This window comes from Megalops cyprinoides, chromosome 8, assembly GCF_013368585.1.
Source record: "Megalops cyprinoides isolate fMegCyp1 chromosome 8, fMegCyp1.pri, whole genome shotgun sequence".
In the NCBI taxonomy this organism is placed as follows: domain Eukaryota; kingdom Metazoa; phylum Chordata; class Actinopteri; order Elopiformes; family Megalopidae; genus Megalops; species Megalops cyprinoides.
Genome location: NC_050590.1, coordinates 34,035,098 through 34,051,028, shown reverse-complemented (window position 1 = coordinate 34,051,028; position 15,931 = coordinate 34,035,098). Strand labels below are relative to the sequence as shown.

At 41.9% G+C, this 15,931-nt stretch overlaps 1 protein-coding gene across 1 annotated transcript in view; it reads left to right on the top strand.

Moving 5' to 3' along the window:
• peak1 (pseudopodium-enriched atypical kinase 1) overlaps positions 1-15,931 on the top strand; it is a 136,540-nt gene that overhangs the window by 28,741 nt on the left and 91,868 nt on the right. Inside the window, exon 2 of the mRNA XM_036535302.1 lies at positions 518-629. The gene's annotated coding sequence lies outside the window, so the exon portion shown is untranslated. The remainder of the gene's footprint in view (positions 1-517; positions 630-15,931) is intronic.

Here is a 15,931-nt window from a genome sequence, read left to right as displayed (position 1 = left end):
CCATGCTGAGCCAGTGAACACCAAGCTTTTCACCCAGTGATTAGCACTTTGCCACACTTGCAAGGCCAAAGCCAATCATAATTTAGTGTCAGCTCATAATTCTCATGCTAAGGAGAAGAAGGGCTCTGTTTGGCTTTCACCTTTCTCATGCACTCTTGGTACCCTGCCCCTCCTTTCTTGCCTGCTTGAGAAACAGGAACCTCCTAATTTCCTTTAAATGTTAGCGTTGAAGTATTTACAGTAATGTCTCTAATTCCACATGCTCAGCGTGAAGCCCACAGGCTGCACAGGTTATTCATGTGTTTATTTTATGTTTGAGCTGTGCTGTCTCTAGGGAGCGCCATCACCCCCATGAAGAACCTCTGTGCCAGCCTGCTTAGAGAGGGACCTGTGCCAGTCCAACTATACAGGGAGCCCAGTGCCTGTACCAGCACAGCATTAACAGGGTGGTCAGAGGCCCACCGCACAACAGGTCACACCACTTCCAGAGTGCATGACCTCTTCTCTTTCTCCACAGGGTACCCATGTACACCCCACTCACACCCACACCTCTCTCAGCTGTGTGCCAATGACCGCCTGATCACTGCATCACAAGGAGAAGCCCTCTCCAAAGCCAGCCTGCTCCACAGGTGAGTTTGTATTTACAGGTGTTGAGCTCTCTGCAGGTAAATGTTGTCCTTTCCCATCCAGTCTCCAGATTGCAGTTCCTGCTGGTGCAAATTTTTAAAAAGTGTGAGGAAGTTTTTTCTGATGTTCTTTTTTTCCATATTGCTCAATGTCACATGCCCTCTTTGACACTTTTTGACATTTGGTGGTCATCTTGCTGTCTTGCTTGCTGTTGAAAGAGCCTGTCGCTTTCAGGCAATGGGAGGTTATTCAATGACGCATTAGGGTAATACTGTCAACATGTCAAAACTCGAAAATGGTGCCGTCAGTACAATTTCTTCCAATGATCAATTTTTACCAACCATTCCTTTTTTCCATTACATTCTATTCTTAATAAAGGATAACATTAAATTGTAGTACTTGTCAGATTTACACAAAATATCTGCTGGTATTATTATATTAAAGCATTTTTAGGAAAGAACATTATCAGTTACATTACATTGCATTACATTACTGACATTTAGCAGATGCTCTTATCCAAAGCGACTTATCATTGGTTACAGTTTTTTACAATGTTATCCATTTATAAAGCTGGATATTTAGCAGCAGTATAGTAGCAGTGCACCAGTGGGGAATTGAACTGGCAACTTTTTTTGGTGCGAGTCCTGCTCCTTATCCACTATGCTACACTGCTGCCCCAGTTGTCTGCAGTTTAATGATGTCGTTAATTGCAGCTATGTTGTAAATTGTTTAATTACATCTGTAATTTTGGAACAGATTAAGTTATAATTTTTCTAAATGGTTAAACAGGATGTGTCAAACTTGAAGGCATTGCAGCTGCTAGCTCTTTATGTGAATAACACATTTATTATAATTATTGCCCCAGCAGAGTAGCAGTGTAGCACATTGGTAAGGAGCAGGACTCATAACCAAAAGGTAGCCGGTTCGATTTCCCGCTCAGTCACTATTGCTTTACCCTCGGGCAAGGTACTTAACCCATAATTTCCTATGTAAATATCCAGCTATATGTAAAAAAAAAAATTGTAACTGATGTTACATGGAAACACTGAGTCTTTCCCAGGGTTTGGAATTCGATCACCCCAAGAAGTATAGACAAATTGTTTTGTCAGTGGTGGAACGAACTCCCACAGTTCGTTCCACCTGTGGGAACGCTGTCCTAACCCACAGAGGTTAGGACAGCGGAATCACTGGCCATCTTCTGACACAGACTGAAGACCCACCTCTTCAGACTCATCTGATGCATCTCAGTTCCACTTATGCCCCCGCCCCCTAACACTTGCTACCTCTAGTACTTGATGTTTATTTTATCTGTAGTATTCTGATGTATTTTGATTTTGTGTTCTAAAGCCTGTTGTATCGTGGTATACTTGAATAGTGTTATGCTCACACTCACTGGTGTGGGAGTGTTGTTAGACTGATCTGACACTGTTTCCTGTTTAAATTGAATGGAAACACTTATGTTCTATTATGCTGGAAGTCACTCTGGATAAGAGGATCTGCTAAATGCATGTAATGTAATGTAATGTAAGCAGAGATTGGTGTAGGTCTGTTTAGTCACCACTGTGCCTAAGCAGTGTCCCACTGCGAGCAAACACAACAGTGCGTCCCTCAGTGTGACCTCAGTGTGTTGTTCTTGCTCTGCAGGAGAAAGTCTAATGAAGGCACCCTGCTGAAGGGCAGGGGAGCATAAGGGGGGAAATGGTGCTCTCAGTGTGAGGTCTGGATGTCTGCATGACTAGCCCTTCAGGGAAAGACTGGGCAGGGGGAGTCACTGAGAACACAGTGTGGGAACTTGCCTTGTCATGGAAACCAATTAAAAAAAAAAACAGTCAAGGGAGCAATGAGTGCAGACCCACCCACACACCAAACTCCGCCCCCACTCTGCCAAAGCACAGGTCGAGGTCATAGCAGTTTCATTATCTTGACTTTGAGCAGTGAACAGATTTAAGAAGAACAGCCAAATTGCCAATTTAACAGCAATTACAGGGGAGTTTTCTGACCAAACTCTCCCATCAATTTAGAGTCTTATTGCTTATCCTCCTCATTAGATTAGCATGATGACATTATTGCCAGAATGTGGCTGTTCCTTTGTTTCAGAAGGAACTTAAATTAATCGAGGTTGCCAGCACTTGGCTGGGTTGAATGGAATTCCCTCTCAGTCTTTAATGCACGATTTGGGTCTTCTCTTCTCTCTAAAAATTAGATTCAAGCTTTCAGGTGACCAGAGCATAGGGTGGAATAGGGCCAGAAATTGAAAGAATCTAGATACAATACTACCCAAACATTAGACAATAAGGAATTTCTTTTGAGAGAGCTGGGGAGAGGAAGTCCATTTGAGCAGACATAATTATTTCTAAACTGTGAGTTCCATCTAATGAGGTGATTATCCAGGGTGTATGCAATGGGCCCAGGGAGGGAAGGGGGGGGACGCCCCAGTAATGACTGTACATGCCTGCACTCTGCACAGTGATAAGCAGTATGATAAAAGGTTGTGGAACGGTCCAGCAGTGGTCCAACCACAAAATGCACTGGATATGACAAAGACATAATAACAGTGCTGGTGTGATTGCAGGGCCTTGGCAACATGAAAGGTGGTTCACTAACTGGAAAAGGCACTGGCTCCAAACATTAGGTAGAACAGTACATGAGCTGATTTAGGGACTGCTCAGTTTCTGTCAGTAATGCATTTGTTTTCCAAGTATACCATCAGGGGTCAGAGCAGATGTAATGCTTCTGTGACTTCCATTAGTCTGTTCTCTCCCCCCCCAAAACACAGCCTTTTTCTCATGTTGTTTTGATCTGATAAGCATACCCAGCACTGGCGTCTCATGTAATGCAAACGGTCAGCAGCTGTTTGGATCAATGCTACAAAGTGGCTGTGCAGATGGCACTTTTAGGTAGCTGCCTCGTTGTCTCTGCATGACCCGCGCAGTACCACAGAGATGGTGCTCGACAAGACGAGGCTACCAGATGTATCCTCAACACTTTTTAGAGGCATTTTGTTTCAGGGCTGGGAAGGGCAGTGGATCATACTTATAGAACTGGGGGTGGTCAAAGTGAATGGAGGAGTGTGAGTTGGGAGGGCATTCTCAAGTATGTTAAATTTAACTCCTTGTTTGCCTTCCACGATGAACACTACTACATCTGCTGGGGCCACAGCAAGAGTCAATAGAGCTGTGGAGCATGCTTGTTCTACTTGATCAAACTCAGGATATCCTGCACTCCAATGGCAGGGTTCATTGTCCCTCTCTCCCAACAGCAGTAGATGAGGTCCAAATCGCCCTCTTCAATAAACTCTCTGCAATCAATCCAACATGCCTTGGCACAACTGCATGCCTCACTGCCCACTCAATTGTGTTCCCATCATTCCTCTGGTCTGAACCCGGCAGCTGTCGACTTTCCCATCAAAACCCAAGAGGAGAAATGAGGGCCGCTGCTTCACACATATAACAATTAACAATACGGGGTGGAACTGCAGGGCTGAAATACAGTGTTTAAAGGGTTTGGCTTCGAGGCTGCAGCTGCCCAACCTGTGTACCCAAGCAATGGGAGGAGCCTGAGTCTGTGAAAGGTTCTACTTCTGGGAGCCAACACCTGCACTCAGTGCTTGAAGTCAAACTTCCGGTGCTACCACTACAGCTAGAAGTGACATGACAAGTGACATATGTGTATGAACTGAAAACTGCAATTTATGTGAAATAATACTGGTAATAACAACATTAGTAATAAGAGAAGCAGTGCAGCATAGTGGTAAGGAGCAAGATTCAAAACCAAAAGGTTTCAATTTCCCGCTGGAACACTGCTTTTGTACCCTTGGGCAAGGTACTTAACGGTATTGTGCAAGTTCACACTTCACAAGAGCTAGCTCAAAGTTCAGTTCACACAGATTAAAATGAACAAGTTCACATTCATAGTTCACAATTTTTAATTTTGAACAAGTTCACAGTCCCAGTTCATTTCTTCCATTGTTTAAATGAGCTGCTCCAGGGACTATTTTATGTGTACATCTACATGCACAATGATTGTCACGCGGGATATTGGCAGCTGGTTGCGAGTTGTTGAGCTGTCTGTCTGATGAGTTGCACTAAAGTCTCAAGTATGGAAAACGTCTCAAGTATGGAATAACGCAGTCCGTGTTTATTCATCAAGCAGTAACTTTAACACACCCAAGGATTCCGAATCTCGCACAAACCTGAACGAGTTCAAGTTCACGTTCTTTTGTTGCAAATGGATACGTTCAAGTTCACTGTTCAATATTCAATGTACGTTCAATGAACACACTCTTTTAACGCGTTCGTGCACAACACTGGTACTTAACCCACAGTAAATAGCCTCAGTAAATAGCCAACTCTATAAAAGGTTAAAATGCCTATGCAAGTTGCTCTGGATACGAGCGTCTGCTAAATGACAATAATAATTATAATCATAATAATAATATTGAATGCATTAATACTGTTAAGTACAATATTGATAGCATTAATATTCTTAATAATAGAAATAGTAGTTTTATTTTGATCATTAAATACTGAACCGCAACAAGCCAATCTATATAGTTTTCATTACAGAGTGAGATGTGACCGGATTGTGAAAGGTACAATTATTCCATAATCATCATTCCTTTATTTTACCCTGGGGCCAGATCAAGCTCTGCCAGTGCAGGGGTTTATTATTCAATGTGTGTAGGAAGATGATCTGTTGAGTGACACAATTGCAACCACACTCAATAATGTTAAACAGTCCTGCTGAAATGGCAGCCACAGTGGCCTCGCTGAGTGTGAATGGAGGAGAATGGGTGGCTGTCAGACTCAGTCGTGTGAAGACTGTGGACCCAGCAATTTGGGTGCTGTAGTCATCACAGTTCAATTTAGGCTCTGATAGGAGAGGAGTTGTGACAGCTTTAGAGCAGGTTGTCTGTGAATGTCTGGCACAGAGGCCATTCTGTGGGCTGCGGAGTGGTAGAAGAAGGCTGTGGTATTACACCAGATACCACCAGATACCAGATAAGAGACGAAAACAAGTTTTAAAAGGGAGGGTTTTGCATATATTTAGTATTTATTTTATTTATTGCATATATTTATTCATGTGCACAGACATCTTATGCAGAAGAAGCATAGATCATCAGAGAAGAAACAGCTGAGAATCAGAGTTAATAAGCCACTTCAATGCTACTGCATGGCAGAGAACATAGAGCTGCCCAGTCCTGCTGAAATGCAAACCTCTAAGTCTGACCAGTCCAGTCACAGCATGGAATCATGATCACAGGAAGTGCTTTTTGGATATGGATGTAGCTAAAGACAAATGTAGTCCAGCTGGAAATGAACAGAACAAACATCCAGCCTGGTGCGCTGAAGAAATGCCCAGTGGGATACACACTGTACAAAATGTTCACCTTTACTGATATAGAACAAATGTCCAGCTGGATGCACACTAAATTGTGTGATGTATTACTGTTTTTATTGCTATTATGTAGGAGGATCTAGAGGGCGCTAATCCCCTCCACTGTCATGTTTGCCGTTGTTCCAAAATAAACCAGTGAAGAAGAAGCTCAGCCACGGAATCCAACTTCTTGAGTTATGGTGATACTCCAGTTATAATGATAATCTGGTAGTAAGTACAGTTAGTACGAATGCATACTGTTGCATTCATAACAAAATGTTCAACTGGAAATGCATTGAACAAAGTCCAGAAAGTCTGACCGAATAAAATAAAGTCTGACTAGATACATGTAGAACACCAATCTGATGGGAAGCATGCAGGGAAAGAAATATCCATCTTTAGAAGTTACCACAGTGTGAGAGCAGGCAGTCCAGGATTTAGCTCCACTCGTATGGACGCTGCGTGCAGAATGTGTTCCCATGTCAGCTGTGAACGATGGAGGAGGGAATGATGCCAGCACTTCTAAAACAGTCACCACATACTTTAGTAGGCCTTTACTTTAAGCCCCTGACTTCAGCAATCACCCTTATTTTTAACACGTAATTCCTTTTTATTTCAATGCCTGTTCTGGATGATAGTTTGTATCTGCAAAAGAAAGTTGCTTTGGTTGTCTCTACTTGCACTTGTTCTCTGTCTGTATTCCTCCTGACCTTAGTTTTCAAGTGGATTGCTAATCCTGGGGAGTCTTGTTCCAAAGCACATTGAATTGTGTTTGCCATTAAAAGCCAACAGTGTAAGTGGTTGAGCAATACAGGACAGTTGTACTCACAAAGTTTGGGTAGTGCACTGGTTTGTGGTCTTCATCTTTTTTTTTTATGAATGCAGCATTTTGATCTCATAGCTGTTGCACACTTATCTTTAGCAGCACTTTAAATTATACTGAGTTAAGTTTGAGCTCTGCATATACAGGTGATTCCCGGCTGTCAGATGGATTGAATTTAAGTGAAAATTGAAGTAAGCGTTATATTTTTTGTCCCTAAATAATATTTGTTACGAATTGCCAAACTCATGATGATATGAAGGTTGCAAAACCACCAGCTTGAGTTCATGAAGACAAAGTTACAAACAATAATGTCTCATGTCGGCTTAATTTGAATACTCCCTCAATTCATCCCAGTTTAGTCTCTGCTCAAAGTGTCTTTCTCTCGATTGCATAGCTTGCTCTTTCCCATTAAGGTTGCATTGGCCTTGTCATCTCTGGATGACAGTCTGTCTAGGCCACAGCTGTTTAAACGCTGCCCTTTATGTTTGGTCTTTGAAGATGGGAGGAGAAAAAAGATTTCTCTTCACAGGAGTGTGGGTCACAGAGCTCTGTGCCGAGCTCTCTAGCTGTCAGAAGATTGTCTGGCGTAGATCATTAAAAGCTGCACTCTGTTTCAACAGTCTCTTGACTGCTGCCCCAGAAACTATTTCAGTTATTTTTCCTGATCATTTTTAGAATTACATGGTTGATGACATCGCCCTCGATCCTGCTATCCCCAAAACAAAAAGAGAAGTGCTCTATGTACTGTTCTCCATTGTGTTTTTTAAATGATAAACAAAGGATGAGGGAATTCCCCATCTGCAGGTGAAAAATCATTTGAAAAGTCACTTGTTTTGCATCATAATTCAGTCTTAATTTGAATGCTAAAAGAGCAGAGGTGTGGAGCTTGTGTTGCACAGCTGTGCTGTGTTCAGCTCACTAGGAGAGATCTGGGAGTCCCAGTCGCCTTGCTCCAGATGTCAAGGCTGTTCTGGGTTTAGTTTCATTGACATATGTCAAAGTAAACCATTGGTTCCCTCAAAGCAGCCCCTGTCACCTCTGGCCATGTGAACACCCTTGTGAACTGGTGGATTTGATGTGAACCCAGTGTGAGGGCGGGCCACATTTCCATGGTAATGCTAATCAGTCACTTCTGAAAGTAACTTTCAACCCTTTCGCACATATGGTCACACCACTGTGATCAGCTGTTTCACACGTACGGTCAAACCAGTGTGATTAGAACACTAGATTGGAAAAATTCTAGCTAATGTTAGCTGTGATGAAACAGTGATTTAAAGTTGCAAAGTATAGCAAATGTGGCAGTGAAAACTGTGAGAAGCTTAATAACATTAGTGAAAACATAAGGAACCATATAACATAACGCGTGCTACATAGCATAAAATAAGTCACGTGTGAAAGGGTATTGGGTTAGACTCCTACACTTTGTTTTTTTTGGTCTTGCAGCTAATGTGAAGATATCAAGCTGGGCAGAGCATTCCTGACCAGCAAGAGAGAGGATATTTGTCGTAGCTCTGTCTGTCTCTGTCTCTCTCTCTGGCCCTAGTAGACTTCCTGTCGTGCTTGCAGTAATTTATGATCGATGCCTCAAACAGGCATGATGTTGCGTGCCACTGAAGCTGCCTTGGTTGATCTGCCCTTGAGTTGTCCGCCTCTCTGCCGGTTCAGATCAATTCAAATTGTTTGTTTTCTATTTTCTAACTGCCACCATGTTTGGGAGAGCCTTAATGTATGGATGAATCAAGGTATTCTCACAGGTCCTGAGCATTGTAGCAGTCCTTGGGTCGAATTTCATGTGAGATGGTGGAGGAGTGAAGGTGGACTAGGTGTGGGGGGTGGGGAGATGTTTAGGGTGGACACAACTGGTGATGGTTTCCTGCATCTTTCAAACCTTTCCTGGAACAGAGAGACAGGTAGGTTCAGCAGTGTTCCTGTAGCTCCTGACCAGGCAGGGCCTAATCCCTCAGAGTTACAGTCTCATTAAGCCTTTCTGAAGCTGTGAAATTATTTGCTCTGCCCAGTGGAGGCCCTTCCCAGGCAGCTGGTTTGGTTGGAGGTGGGGGGGATCACAGCTCATCCTGAAGTTGCAGCACTGGGTTCCAAGTTTAATCCCATTAGCCCCATCTTTGTTCCTCTCTCTTCCCCTGGTCATCCCAGGCCCTGACATTCCAGGCAGAACTAACCCATTACTCCCCCCCAGTGTTATTGCAGCTGTGAGTCAGCATGTGCTTAGTTTTGGGTGGGAGAATTACAGTCACCCAGGAAGAAAGGTGTGGAAAATGCTTTCACCCATTTCATCAACAGGGAATAAGTCCCCTGCTTGTTTGCAAATATATAGATTTAGACATAGATTATATGTTATAGATAGATATAGATTATGGACTACAGATACAGATACCACATCTATAATATCTATGCAGCATTTGGGAATTTGAACACTGTTTATGAATCAGCACCACTAGCTGTAGGTATATATAGAGAGAAAGCACAGTTTGTTGTTGGTGCAGTGACTGAGAGGGGAAGGAGATGGCTAGCATTGCTTGCTCCAGCTGCAGTGAATTTGGAGTTCGCTGCTGTTGCGCAGCACGTCATGCCAAATGCATTTGTGCTTGATGATATGGCAAGGGGTGGTGGAACCGAAAAGTCAGAGCCTCAACCGCAAATTAATCTTAGAGGAAACAAACTGTCATTGTGTGTGCTAATAACAGAAAACATTCACCATGGCTCTGCCACATGTCCAGTTTCAGCTTTGTCTGTGGTTCCTCTTTCAATATGAATGGGGGGGGAGTCATTTCTAGCTCGTCAAACTTTTTTATAATAAAAAAAATACTTCACAAATAGATCTGTGCTCAAAGCCCTTCCAGTGCTTGCAGTCCAATGGGTACTGTTCATGTGATTTCAACTTATAGTTTATACTGATATACATATACTTTATACTGCTAGCACAGAGCAGTTTTTAGAGGGGAAAAAGCAGTTGGCAGCCTGGCTGAGCGGTGGATCTTGCCACTGCAGCCCCATCCAGACTGCTACAGTAATCCTTCTTTAGGCATTTGCCACCACTGTTTCCACTCCCATGCATTACATTTAGAGTGTGTCATTAAGCAGATGGTCTTATCCTGAGTGACTTACAAAGAACGGGTACACAATGTATCTAAATAGTTGGAAGGTATGGGCTCCTAGTGCTCCTTGATTAATGGCTGCCCTTTGCCCCTCACCTTGAACTTGGCGTGTTTGTACAGAGGGCACAGCCACAGTCTGGCGGGATAATATCCTCTGTCTCGCCCAAGCTGCTGTCCCTGGAAGAACATGAATAGGAAATGACAGTGGCTCCAAACAGAGCCCCTGTGATGGATGTTCACAGATACCATTATGAATTTAGGAATGATAAGCTATCGGGAGTGTTTCTAGCCATCACAGCTATTTTTTTGTCTGAGAAAGAGCAGCTAGCGGCTGTAGAGAAGGCTGTGGAGGTGGGCACAATGCCATTCAAGCATCCATGAATTTGAGCTGAATGGCCACATAGCCAGAGCTGGCCTCTGTAACCCACGACCATCATCTCCACAGTGTATTCACACTGCCTCTCTGTTGGGGAGTATCTTAGCAACGGGCTTTGTCTGTGACAAGCTGAATATTCTGGAATCAAATCCATGAGGTTCCACTGTATGGATAGATTTGATTATTTTTTTGTCGGATGCCTTTGGAGCAACTGCATATTTCTTGCTTTCTTTTTTATTTGCATGCCTCAGACTTTTATGCTGTGTTTTCTTATGGACTTGCATTTAAAAGTTACAGTTTGCTTTGAGTTTCTCTCCCTGTAAATTTGCATGAATGAAGGAAGCAGAGTTTTAATGTTTAAGAGCCAAACTGATTGGCACTTGATTGAATTACCCAAGATGCACCCTACGCAGTTCACATGAAGACCACCCCATGGCTCAGAAGGGAATAAAACTAATCTTAGAAATGCACCAGTTGAGCTCTAAATTGTGACAAACTTTATGACATTATAACGTTCCTGGTTCTTACATACATTCAAACACATTTGCTGCTGGACAACAACAGGGATGATGTTTAAAAATTCCATGTTTTACTTTTCAGCCTTTTTCCAAGATAACTGTGAGAGGCTCAATAATTTAATTGAACTTACTGATGGTCTACATCAGGGGTCTCCAGCCTTTTTTCATCTGAGAGCTACTTTGAAAAAATGAAAGTGGCGGAGAGCTACTCATGTCTTATATTACTCACACTTATTCACATAATGTATCAAAACACATTAACCAGCTGAATTAAGCTACTTTTTGTATATACATGTATCAAATGTCAATATCCAGAGCTCACATTTTGGATCAAAAGCAACTTAAATTCACGTCAACAGCATGTCAAATGTATGTTCTGTATCCATATGTTTTAAATTTCGATGTGTCAAGCTCACTGTAGCAAAGGGCGAGAGCATTCACCCCACTCGGCCTCGAACCCGGGTCTACAGGATACCAAACTGCAGCTTTGATCGCGACGCCAAAGAGCCAGGCTCGTCAGTATAGCAATCAGAGCGCATACTTAACCGTAGTGACAGCACTCTGTCATATTCACATAATGTATCAAAACATCTTAAATTCACATAAAGTCATAGAAAACATAGAAAACATTACTACGTGTTTATGACGTGAGATGTCAGACAAATTTGGTGATCATTGGACGCTATTTTGGAACATTAAGCCACTTTAAGCCTTTTCCTTATAATAGGCGTCAATGGAGAGGAAACGCTTAATGTAAGATACTCATAGGATTTCGGTTTTGATTTTTTGACAGGTGAAAGTGTTTATGACAAGACATGTAACTGTTATCATTATTTGTTTCCAAGATTTACCTAATTTGTTTACCAATTAAGAATTTATCTAAATTGCATTCGTCATTTATTTTGTTTAATACAAGTGATACTTTTATTTTGAAAGCTCAGTTGCGCGCAAGGTCTGTTGGGCTGCTTTCGCGAGTAAGATTTTAGAAGAGAATCGTCGGCAATCAGCAAGAAGGGCTATTGCAGATTCACGGAGAAGGTTATGCTGTTTTCAACAGATTTCTCAAATATGTAAATAGATTTAAAGAAGACTTAAGTTTATTCCCTTTCTAGCATGCAGCCAGCGAGGTACGTTGTTTGTTTGTATTTTATTTTGATAAAATGTTATTCCACATGCTGTGCATGTTGTTTTGTGTTGAGCTAATATGGTTATTTATTTTCGTCAATACTGTGTTTAGTTTTCACGGTGGATTTGGAGAAGGCTTCAAATAAACCAGTAGCAAGAAAGCCACTTGTGTCTGCCTGTGCTTGGAGGGAATTATAAGACATATCCAAGAGAAATTTGGTGATCATTGATGGCTGTTTTGGAACATTAAGCCATGTTAAGCCTTTTCACGTTAAGAGCTTTAGAATGTCCCTGAAGTGGCGCTGAACGTTGCATCTTTTACCGACTGAAACGCTGGTACCGCAGATGAGGCACACACACTTGTCCTTCACATTTGTGGGAAAAAAAAAACTTGCATTCCCGTTCCTCATGCAGATAGCATGTTTTTTTTTGGCCTGGCCACTTTCTTTGTTCATCATAAATATGGCTATTTTATAAGCTAAACTGGCTTGCTAACACCACCGAACTCCTTACTTTAGCTCAGTAGCTACCTCAGTAGCTAGCCTACAGCATAACTGACATGTTGGCAAACTTGACAGTAGCCTAACTTATTTGATTGACAGCTGATATCATTTTGTGTTGGAGGAGGGTGGGACATCTGGGTATTTGATTGGATTGAAATGGGAAGAGGTTTCCAGGGTGCATTTGTTGTCGGATTTTTTTGTACATAATCTTTGAACCTTTTGGCAAGCTACTCAAAAATAGGCAGCGAGTTACTGGTAGCTCACGAGCGATGTGTTGGAGACCCCTGGTCTACATGTAGTAGATATGTAAATAACCCCCAGAAAAAAAGCTTAAGAAAACTCAGGGTACTAGACTTTTCCTGGTCAATAAACCACACTCTGAAACTTTGTTAACAGTATTTTTGACAAAACTCTGTGATTTATAGTGAAAGACATTGATTGTGGAAAGCTGTTGTACAACTTTATCAGCTGAGATACAACTGAACTGTACTACAACAAATCATATCACATGTAAGTTGTGTTTTATATATTGTTAGCAGAAGTTCTTTTCCCCAGGCATTTAGGGTAGAATTTAAAGATAGAGCAAAGGAAAGATTTTTTTACGCTTTTCCAAATTAACAAGAATACACAAAAATGCACTCAGATGAAAAGAGAAAGGAACGTTGTGGGCACCTGACCTCAGAAAAAAGTTGCACCTGGTTGCCAGTCAGTCCAATGTTTTAGAAAAGTTCCAGCATCTAAATTCACTCCTGTCAAAATGTGCTGCTCCAGCTGAATATGAAATTGTGTCATACATCAATATGGTACTATTTACCCTACAGTTTTCTTTGTAATTTTTAGTATCAATATTTACTGCATCACTGTCTGGAGTGACATGTTTTTGTATTAACTTTTGAATGCATACAGTGATTGATGGAGACCAATATTTACATTAATCACAGTGAACTAAATAGTGGAATTTGTTACTGGAGAGCATTGAGATAAACATTGTTTGAATGCCTGGTGTGGCATGATCAAGTTTGCTCCCAGACAAATTGTCCTTTCTGTATGGTCATTTTTGATAATGTCTCTAATGATTTGCTTTATCACCAAAAATAAACTGGATGAACCCACCACAAACGTTGAATGACATCAGACATCAGTTCGTTTTTACAAAAGTTCAGCAGTTACCAAGGTGATGGTTAATGTCCAGGGGGACAATTTAGAGAAGCTATCAGAAATGTGGTGTATTCAATCAGACAGACTGCCAAAAAAAGTCATCCATTTTCATCCTTCATGAAGAAACAATTAGTTGTTATACCATTAAAAGCATCCTGAGTGGTTCAGCCGATGAGATATTTGATCTCTGAGTCCTACTGCTTAGTTGCAGGCTTCAGTTCTGAGCCATGTCAAGATCAGTAATAGCAAATGGTGAAAAAGAAAATACCAAAAGACATTTACCAGTGTGGAGTTTAGAACATGCAAAGTAAGACAATAATATGTTCTAAGCCGATAAACAAAAATCTCCAATGTTTGCTCACAGTCACTGGAAGCTCAGGGGCAGTGCATCTGGAAGATTACAAAAAGGAAGCTGTGTGGCAGCCCATCGTGACTCATAGGCTAACCACTGTTGAGTTTCAGAGACAGTTAGCCTGTTTGGCTCACACAGACCAGACGAGGTGGGCAGGTGACCCACAGGTAGAGCTTTCTGAATGAAGGAGTTGCCACCAGGCACTTTAAAACCGACCTGAATGGGCATGACCTGCCAATGCAAGTGGATTGAGATTAATCACAGTGATGTGCAAGACACCTGCGTCTGTGTGACCCTGTGACTGAAGGGCAGTTCTCTGCTGAAAACCAAACGAGCACATGTGGAATTTCCATCCCTCTGTGCTGTTGGTCTGCTGTGTGAATCGTGGGGGTGGGGGTGTTTTTGGATGTTGCAGGTTCGAATCCCAGGCGGTGCCTGGCTGGTTCCCCCTTGAGCAGTTCACCAGATGTCAGTTGTAACCAGTCTGCAACCAGAATTGGCTTATTTGGACAGCATCTTTGTTTTGCAAGTTGGCATGGTAACGTACCAACACAACTGTAGCTGAAGGCAGCAGTGTGGACTCAACCTGGCATTGTGGCATTTTAACAACACACACTCTCTCATTCTCTCTCTCTCTCTCTCTCTCTCTCTCTCTCTCTCTCTCTCTCTCGCTTTCTCTGCCATACTTTCACTCTCCCACTCACCCACTAATGCTGTTCCTCTCTATCCTTCTCTGTCTCTCTGTCTTTTTCCTACTCTCCCAGGGAGATCAGAGATATATTTTTACATTTTCATTAATCACCCATTAATAAGACAGCAAATAAATATTTAGACTGCTAGATGCCAGGCAATTTTATGCATATATCCCAGTGTGTCCAATTTGATTACAAGGTGTTATTTTTTTCAAAAATATCACTCAGAAAACATTCCTTTGGCTTGAGCCCAATAGCCAATTTGCAAATATTCTAAGTGCTTGTACCATTTTTAAACCTTAACATTAAGTGGTATGGGCAGTCTCCCATTTGGAACAACTCAAATCTTCTTTCTGGTGTTCAGACAGTTTTCATGCCATTTATGGACCCAGCAGGGGATTGGGGTATTAGACGACACCACAGGCAATGAATCAGTCCTGGAGTATCCTGAAGCAGCCTCCCGTTATCAAGTCCTGCAGAACACAGCACACTGCTCTGTGCTTCAGAATGTATTCTGCCTTAAAAGTCTGGGATGTAATTGAAGAAGAAACGGTGTCTTACTTACATGTGCGTCACACTCCCCAATAAATGTGTGTGGGAGTTAAAAGTATTTTCCATTGATGCAGATTGGAAATGCACAGGCAATAATTATGTTAAAGGAATGTCTAATAGCTGAAGTGATGATTATATTTTTTTTTCTTTTTAATTGGTTAGTGGACGCATTCGATTCCCCAGAACAGATTTCAAATTTTGTCCCGGTCTGAACTTTGGACTGTGAAATGTGTCGTTGGTGTAACTGGCATATTAATGAGGGATTGGCTAGGTTTTAAATAATTCTCAGGGTGTGGTGGTCAAACCAATCTCAAGGGTGAAATGGGCCATAAGCATCAGGACTGGTCCTCTAGAATGGCAACTCCCAGTTTGCCCTTTTGGAAAGAGGAGGAAAGATTTGGCAGCTGGCGTATGAGTACTGCTGAAGGAGCACTCCACACCAGCTTGCCACACATTTATGGCTGCAGACCTTTTTAGGTAACATTTTCTGTGAGGTTGATCATTATAGGCATTGTGTAGGTCTGTTAAGACATGAATAACACCTTTATAATGTACTGTAATATTTGAAATGATACGCATGATACGCAACCCACAGTGTTTTCACACACAAGGATGAAATGGATTATTTTGTTCATTATATGTTCATCCAGAAATGGAAATGTTGGAGTAATGTTGCTTTACTTGGAGGACATAAAGATTTCCTTCTGAGAGTT